We start from the raw sequence: 8,833 nt of genomic DNA, 5'->3' as shown, positions 1-8,833 counted from the left end.
TGTTTTGTGATGCCTTTCATACTGAATTACAATATTGGAATTGCCTACAGTCCCAAGCTTCATATCTTCAGACTTGAGAGATTGCCAGATTCTCTTAACCAAGTAAATACAATTATCTTACTGTATAGGTCTCTGTATCAGTATCTTATCCATCCAACCTACTTTACACCTGAGGAGGGAGTTGGAGCATCACGGGAGTTCAGATCCAATACCATGGACACTGGTTTCTCATGCACCCCAAACAACTTTATGGTAATTTGCACAATCTAATGATATCCAATACTACAGCTGTATTGATCACATTTTATTGTCAGAGTCACTTGATTTTGAGTATCTGACTATAAAGAGTCCCAGTCCAATACCTCTGCAATGCATTAAGAAGTGCCTTGCTCAAGGACAAATGAACAGTAATCTAAAAGCAGACAAGCATCACTCCTACAACTAGTAGCCATTTCTAGATTTTTGTGCACCATGGGACAAGAAATATTACTGCCCGGTTTCAAACTTGCAATTGAGCTACTCCCACCCAAATATCCACTAAAACAGTGAAATGCTGGTCTTCGGAAAACGGTTTGTTATATGATCACACTGTGCCAAACCCAAACAACAGTTACAACAGTTGTTGTGTACGTACTCTTTGAGGTGTTTCGAAGGCTGCTTAAACTGCATGATTCAAGGGACAAAATTAAAACATTTTTGCTTGTAATTGACACAATTTGTATAGGCATGTGCGGTGTAAAGATGTTACCTTATTCAGCTACATGTGATGGAGGAATAGCAACAGACAAGTCATAATAATATAGCCACAACCATCACAATATTCACCATAGTGTAAAATGTATACTCTCTGCTCAGTTATCTTTCTAAAGCAAATTTTAGGATACAGCACTTGTAATGGATCACATTACAATGTGCAATTGGTCATCATGTTGTGGCTGGTTGGTATATTTTGGATTCAAGTGGTACTTTATGTTGCATTTTTGCATCCTGTCTCTGCTAGGTCAAGTGTTCTTCAAAAGGAGATGAAGGCAAGAGATGCAGAGCCACATTGCAGGAACTACTAATTTAATTAGAGCCCACTCCTTAGGAACTGTTCCATTTCAGTCCGTTATCTAGTTTGATATCAATAAGTGTCACTGTCAGCTTTGGGCATTATCAATAGGTTGCCTCAAATGTGGTGTTATGTTATACTTGCATATGCATTCATTTACAAGCCGAATAATTGTTTGTTGTTTTGGAAAGGCTGGTTGAAGATCAGAGAAAGCGCACATGAAGAAATTAATTGTTTTCTCCTTTCAGAAATGTGACGAGGCAGTAAAACGGCAAGTTGCAACACCACACAAAACAAAAAATAGTAACCCAGTATACGCAGCAACTATGACAACATGTCAATAAACAAAGGCCTTCATCACTTATCATTACTGTAATAATAACAAAAGAAATATATACATTTCATGAAAAGATAACCTCATTCATTCACAGTTCATCACAAGATCAGGAAAAGAAAGCCTCACAGTGTCAGACCCACACGCCCAAACATGAAGGCTAAGTAGCCTCTATATTGAAGGAAAGAAACAAGACTCTCACACACAGATTCTTTTTACAAAGGCAAAAATGGCATAAAATACAATCTTTGTTCACTGTGTAATCCCTTGACACAGAAAACATTGTCAGCATCATCACACGGGTCCAACACAAATTAACATAGCAGCTCCACAGTCCATGTAAATACTAAGGAATCCTAGTACCGTACTGTATACTAAAGAAATTCTAACAACAAGAAATACTTTTACAACATACATATAACTCAGTCAATCAGTCAAAGTGTTCCGTTTGCCTCCTTGCACAAGAAAACACTCACCTTTATCAATGTGTTTTAATGAGATCGGATCAATTGTGGCACAAGATAGTGGCTCATCCATCAGAGACAGATCAATCTAAACTGACCTGACTGACTGCCAGCATTTAGTGAATTTTTTCCACGGAACAGAATTGGCATGGAAATGTGAATGATGCGCATTTCAATTTGAAGAATAAGAATGATTACTTTGATTTTCATTGTACATTCATTAAACCGAGTGATTGTCCCATCATTACGCCTGCACAATATGGTGAAATCCAATAGAATTATGCTTTTAACAAGAATAACAATGCTAACTATTGATTGCATATCAGGTATTATTTTAATTTATATTACTAAGATTGGAGTTTGCAATGGAGCAGAAATGCACTGCATCTCGAGAGCTGCTTCTAATATTGTAGTTACCTCATTTAAAATACACTAGATTATGTCTCTAATATTAGTATTACCTATTGATGATCCTCAGGGCTTCATCAGCACAACTGATGAAGCCTGCTTGGATGAGAGGTGAAACGTCTTCTAAGACAAACAGAACAGTCCAGTTGCGATCGATTCAATGCCCTGAGAATGAAATGACCTGGATGAATGGGAATATTCAAAGGCAGCTTTTGATGATTTGGTTCAGTTCTACACTGCCGAGTACAAGCACAATAATAAACATCATGCTAAATGAATACCTCTCTGAGGAGTTTAGCTACTCCTCTTGTATTAGCTCTCACTAAATTTTGATGGTGTCAAGTGAATGAAGAGGTGAATGTAAAGGCAAGCTCAGAGAACACAATGACCGAAAGTTTTCTATCATTTTCCATCCTTTTATTTTATGTGACATATGTACTTTTGGCCCGATGAGGAAAATATCAAGCCTGAGTGTGTGAAAAGCAGGCAAACAGAAGCTGGGGCCACTCATCCGTTGCAAGAATGAATGGCCATCATTAGCATGAAGCTCCCCAACAGCACCCTGCAATGCAGCGACACACACAATGGCGAGTGCCATGCTTCCCCCTGCCGTTCCCTCAGAGAAGCCCTTTTGTTTGGGCAGCATCTGGACGTGACCTCCATGCATTTGAATCTGCTAAGCCCCCCCCCCCCCCCCCCCCCCATCCAGTCAATTCCCTCTCAGCTAGCTCCACTTCTCTTTCGTCTCCAATTCCTAACCTTCTCTCAAAAACTCGACAGCTTCCCCTGCCTCCACTCTCCTACACCACGTCTGTTCGTCACACACATATACCCCCTCTTCTTTGAGTGGAGGAACCATGCCTTGCTTACTGAAAAGACGCTCTGTGTACTTGTGGGCCTCGTACAAAGCCCGCAGGGTGAATTTGAAAACCAAGGAGGTAAATGCACCAGGGCTACTGGCCATCTGTCCCCTTGGGTTGGCCATGCCTGCCCCAAGTGTGCCTGCCCCCCTCTTTCCCTCATATGAATCCCACCCATGCCCCCCACCTTTCCTGATTCCCTTAGCCTATATGCACAGCATCCACCACAAACACAAACAGTCTCCGCCATGCATACATCTCAGACTTCGGCATACAGATGGTGGATGGCGAGTGTAGGGAACGCGAGAATGAGGTACTGCCACTTGCCTGCGTACAGACAGGATGTAAGTCAAGATGTAATCCGTTTCTTTGTAGGGACGGCAAACAGAAAAAAACTGACTCCGACGTTCATTTCCCTGAGATCGGCAGTGGAGTGGAAAACAAGGAAGCGAAGAATTGAAGGACAGAGAGAAGGGGGGATATACAGAGGGAGCAAGAAGGAGAGAGGGAGAATGAGATAGAGGATGGAAGGAGACTGTGGTAACAGCTAGAGTGTGAAAGAAGAAGGCAGGAGCCACCACCAAGCCACAGGGACGCTGCCACTCAGGAGCGGGACTAAAAGTCGAAGAGAGGACTGATGAGAGAGAGAGCGAGAGAGAGAGAGAGAGAGAGAGAGTCTTGCACTGAGAAGGGGAGAGATATCAGATGGGGGAGGGAGGAGGATTGGCTGGCTCCGTATAGGCTCAAACGGTGGAATAACGCGGAGCTAAACCCTCATTCTCGAGCAGCAGCTGTAGACGTGAGCAAGAAATGAATCCCGTGAGACAGTGACTTCTCTATCAATTGTGACATTTGCAGCACATGATAACAATGGCCATCTGCTGTAGTAGGAGGTATATGAGCGAGAAGGTCGGTGTCTGTGTGTGGGGGCACCTCATGTGCCCTTGCATATAAATACACATGCCACAAAATAATGTAGAAAAAGAAAAGAAAAGGACGTCACCTCGGCCAGTGGTCGAGGGAAAGGCACCTGTTCAAGTCAAACGGGGGGAGGCAGTCAGTCGGGGGAGGAGGGGCAGCACATGTGCTCAAAAGAGGGGGAACAGACAAGGGTGTGGAGATAAAGGAAAGTGAGGGCTTGAGAAGTGTGGCCTTTATTTGACTGCATTTGTCATTCCACCTCAACATGCGCTGGAAATATTTGCATGTGTGAGAAAGTCAGAGAGAAAACCAACATCGGCTGAGATAGCAGGCCATCAAGAGAGCGGGAGAGGGAGTGACAGAAAGAAAGAATGGACAGGAGGGGGGACATTATAAGCAGCACAAACAATACAGTGGAACCTCCAAATTCAAACACTCCTAAAGCCATGCATTCCAGGAAATGGCCCCAATTTGGGGGAAAATATAACCCCTCTAAAAGTTTACTTTAAAGTCGACAAAAAGACCCCAATTTGGAACACTGACTGCAAAACCAAACCTGTCTTGAACATTAATTTGAAACATGGTCTGCCTTGAAACCCGAATTTGGAACCTAACCCATTGAAATCCTATTTTGAAATTCTAATCCTTTCATTCACATTGAGTAGTAAGACTGTATTTCAGTGCCTGGACAATGTTGGTTACAGTTTTCCTCAGGCACTTTGGTACATTTCTCAAAACATACTACATTTCCATAATGGTAAGTGCATTTCTCAAAACAAATTGTACAATGACCAAAACACTATGGATTACTTGCAAAAGCCAGTCTCTTGATCAAAATCCTTAGTTCATCTCTCGAAAGCTAGCCACACTTTCCTATTCACTGTTACTGTTCATTTTTCCTGCCATATATGAATTATTGTGTGGAAATATGGGGCAACACTTATAAAACCAACACTCAGCCAATCCTTATGCTACGAAAAAACGTAATGAGAACTTTTAATCGAGCTGGCGACATGGAACCAACCAATCCACTAAATATCAACTTAAATACACTCAACCTTTGCAACATAGTTGAATTCAAAACAACCAGCTAATGTTCAATACACAAACTAGAGACAGTTGCTACAATATCAGGGGAACAGGTATATTTAAAACAATCTAAGACAAGAACAAACAGAGATGTGTCTTCATGAGAGGATTTAACTTGTGGGATGACTTTGACCGGGGTCGGGAACATTTTTAAGAGAGCCATGAAAGCCACATATTTTAAAATGTATTTCCATGAAAGCCATATAATATTTTTTTAACACTGAATACAACCAAACGTGTGAATTTTTTAACAAGACCAACAATTTTAGAATAAGTCTCTGAATTTATTATTTTTAATAACGTTGTTACACTGATGCGAATCAATAATAAATACAACATTTCTTACCATTAATGTGACTTCTGGTGCTGCATGGTTTTGCTGATGGTTTTGTAGTCTGGATGATGTGTGGCGAGGTTAAATTTCATCCAGGTGTTGAGGCTTCCATCCATTAAATGTAATCGTTGATTGGTCTTGATTTTTTTTAGACGTGAGAACGACTGCTTACATGCATATATAGCGCCAAAAAAAATTAATATAGCAATACTCACACACTGTCGTTTGGCATGTGACAGGAAGGGTGTTCCAAATTTTGACAATGAGTTGGTCAGCAGGTTGAAGTCTTCATTTACTTTGTTTGTGTTTGCTAACCAGCTCTGCTTGCTGTTGTACAAGTCAATGTAGAATGGAGTGAAAAGTTAAAGTTAAAAAAGTTATTTTTATTTTCATGAAGAAGTGATACAAATCTTCTGCATTTCCCCAAAATATAGCACACGGAGCAGTATCAATACACACCGAAATAAGTTCATCCATCTGTATTATTTTTATTTTTTTTTATTTTTGTTAAACTCAATTTAAGCCTTGTATAAATCATCCCCGCTTGTTAACCCCTTTCATTAGCAAAACAGCAAGACTTTCCTCACACAGTGCGTCACTGGCGGGATACCTTGCAATCATGCTGAACTGCGATAAATGGATTACGTCTGTCGACTCATCCAAAGCGGAGTATGGCGCTGCATTTATGTCCTTTACTTGTTTCCTCCACTTGATTTTACATCATGATGGTACAATCATGAACAGTTTTTATTTGTTTGATTTTCCTAACTTTATCCGAAAAGTCGTCAAAGGTTCAATGGCCACATCATCTATGAATGGCTTTCCTTTCTTCACTATTGCTAACAGCAAAGCTCGATTTCCTGTCACCTTGTTGGGTCCATACATGGAGTTGCTGCTGAATAACTTGCACTCTGCACAGTAGCACTTGGCATGCCTCCTTCCTGCTGTCCCCTGCTGGATATTTCGATGCACATGTAGCTGCTTTATCTTTGACCGTTTCATCGATGACATTTTATCAGTGCCTATTAGACACACCATAGAACCTGCTCTCTGTGCAAAGGCGAATTCCTATGTCCATTTGCGCTGAAATCTACAGTACTCTTCATCTTTATCTCTTTTACCATCTTCTTCGTCATAAGCTACCTATTTGATTAAAAGGAGGGAAGTTTACTTCTTGACCTCACAACAACCTGGGTAGGCTACCGCATTATCCTAAAAAAATAGTCTGACCTTGTACCCAGAAGGACAGCTGACATTGGCTCCAGCCACCCGCATTGCAGTAGTAAATGGATGGATGGATTAAAATGCATGAGGATGTTTGATATGTTAAAAGTTATTTTTAACACTGTGGTTTCTGTAATGTTTAAAATGTCAGCGGAATTATTCATTATTTTTTGTGTTAAGAATTGTCGGCAAAGATTTATCTGCGAGCCTGATGCAGTCTTCAAAGGCGCCATATGTGGCTCACGAGCCAGAGGTTCCTATATTATTAGTATTATATATAAAATATAATATATATAATATATAGATTTTTGGGATAAATAACCTTGTTCCATTTAACGCAATCTATTTTATTTTTATACATTTATATTTGGTACCTCAGTAAACGTCTGCGATACGTTTTGAATTTACAGTAAAAGTACTTATTTCTCAAAAAATGAGTAGATACTTCTCTGCCCTTCTCCATTTCATGAGCAGAAAATAGCTAATGTTAGCCATGCTAGTTAGCCATGCTAGTTACTTAGTTATCTATTATTTCATCACTTGTAGACATGCTAACTGTTGTTGCTGGTTGCAAGTGTCCATTTCAAGGCAGCTTTATATTAATATCTTAACAGTACCTTGAATTTGTTGACAAATGAAGGGTGCCGCTCTTGTGACTGTTATATCCTATTGGAAGTATTGACTCCTCGAACAGCCACTCTTCGTAAGCACATATTGCATATCCTTCCTGTACCAAGCAACGGTTCCCATAAAATTCCCAAAAGAGCAGACTTCTTCGACAAGTGGACGAGTCATGGGGCTCACTGACTGCTTGCAACAACAGCAGGGGAGAGCGAGAGGTTGTGTCACTTTGTCTGCAAAAATGACTCAAAAAAAACAAAACAAAGCAAAGAAAACAAATAGCTCACACCGCTGATGGAAAGTTTTAAAAAAAACATGGTATTCCTTGAAATCAGTAAGTGGCCCATGCCAAGTTAAGAATGAAAGTTGATAATGTTCACGTTTGATTGACGCAATCAGAGTGGTATTAAATGAACATTGATTATCATGGCTGTATTTTCCAGAAGTGTAGAACAACACTGTGTCCTAATCAGAGCCATTTCAGTATTTTGGATACCTCGTTTAGAGGGAATCACGATGTGTATCAAAAAAAGTCAGCCATGAGTTGTCCTGCCACAACTCTCACCTCTCTTGTGCACTGAACGAAACCGATGTTGCATGATTTTCTTTCCCGTAGTTCGTAGTAATAGCGTTTGTGACACTGGTCCTGGAGCTTTTCTGACACAACCCTAGTTGAGATAGATTGTATTTTATTCTAATTTCCAATGTAACCATTTGTTTGTTGTGAGCAACAAGAAAATCTAATCTGCCATTAGTTTTTTCCAAATGTGGGTATGCATTGCTAATTTCTCATACTAAATGACAATAATACAATGAAGAATAGTATAGATACCAATGCAAATCACAATTTATTAATATTAGTATTTGCCTTTTGAGTTCAATTTGAATGTTCTTTGTGCCACAGAGGCCTTTTCATCATCCTCGATCTTTGTAAGAGCCCGGCATGTTCACCACATAATCAGGCAGGAATCTATTTTCAATAAATCGGAACATCATAATCCTCAGCATGGCAAAAGAGGAGGATTTGACGGTCACATGGCAGACCAAGAGAAAGAGAGAGCAGGAGAGCGAGAGAATTAGAGAGAGCGAAAGAGACAGAGACCGACAGAGAGAGAGAGAAAGAAAGAGAGAGACTGAGAGAGAATCAGAGGGCCAGAGAAAGTGTAGAAGGACAGAATGTGAACTCCAGCCAGAATTTACAGAATTTAGAATTTACATGTACCTTAACATACTGTACATATTCAAACACACACACACACACATCTAAACTTCAATCAAAAAATAGAAAACAAGAGGAAAGTGGCGTTGAGATAATACTTGACTGATAAAATCATGCCCATGAACTCCATACACAATTACCCCCAGACAGTCACACCATATTACTGATTGCGCCACTGTGCTTCTCTATTGACACACTTAAGACACTTTAAGCCTGGAGCCTGGTGGTCATCTCAAATTAAAAAATAGGTTTTGCAACACAAACACTTTGAGTTTGACGTTTGACCCTGGAGGTAGCAGAGATGGTTC

At 40.3% G+C, this 8,833-nt stretch overlaps 1 protein-coding gene across 11 annotated transcripts in view; it reads right to left on the bottom strand.

Moving 5' to 3' along the window:
• Positions 1-8,833, bottom strand: part of LOC133480537 (membrane-associated guanylate kinase, WW and PDZ domain-containing protein 1-like) — a 127,092-nt gene that overhangs the window by 92,549 nt on the left and 25,710 nt on the right. The window lies entirely within an intron of this gene.

This window comes from Phyllopteryx taeniolatus, chromosome 1 (assembly GCF_024500385.1).
Source record: "Phyllopteryx taeniolatus isolate TA_2022b chromosome 1, UOR_Ptae_1.2, whole genome shotgun sequence".
NCBI classification, from domain to species: domain Eukaryota; kingdom Metazoa; phylum Chordata; class Actinopteri; order Syngnathiformes; family Syngnathidae; genus Phyllopteryx; species Phyllopteryx taeniolatus.
The sequence above is the reverse complement of the archived record's forward strand: the minus strand, read 5'-3'. Positions and strand labels throughout refer to the sequence as shown.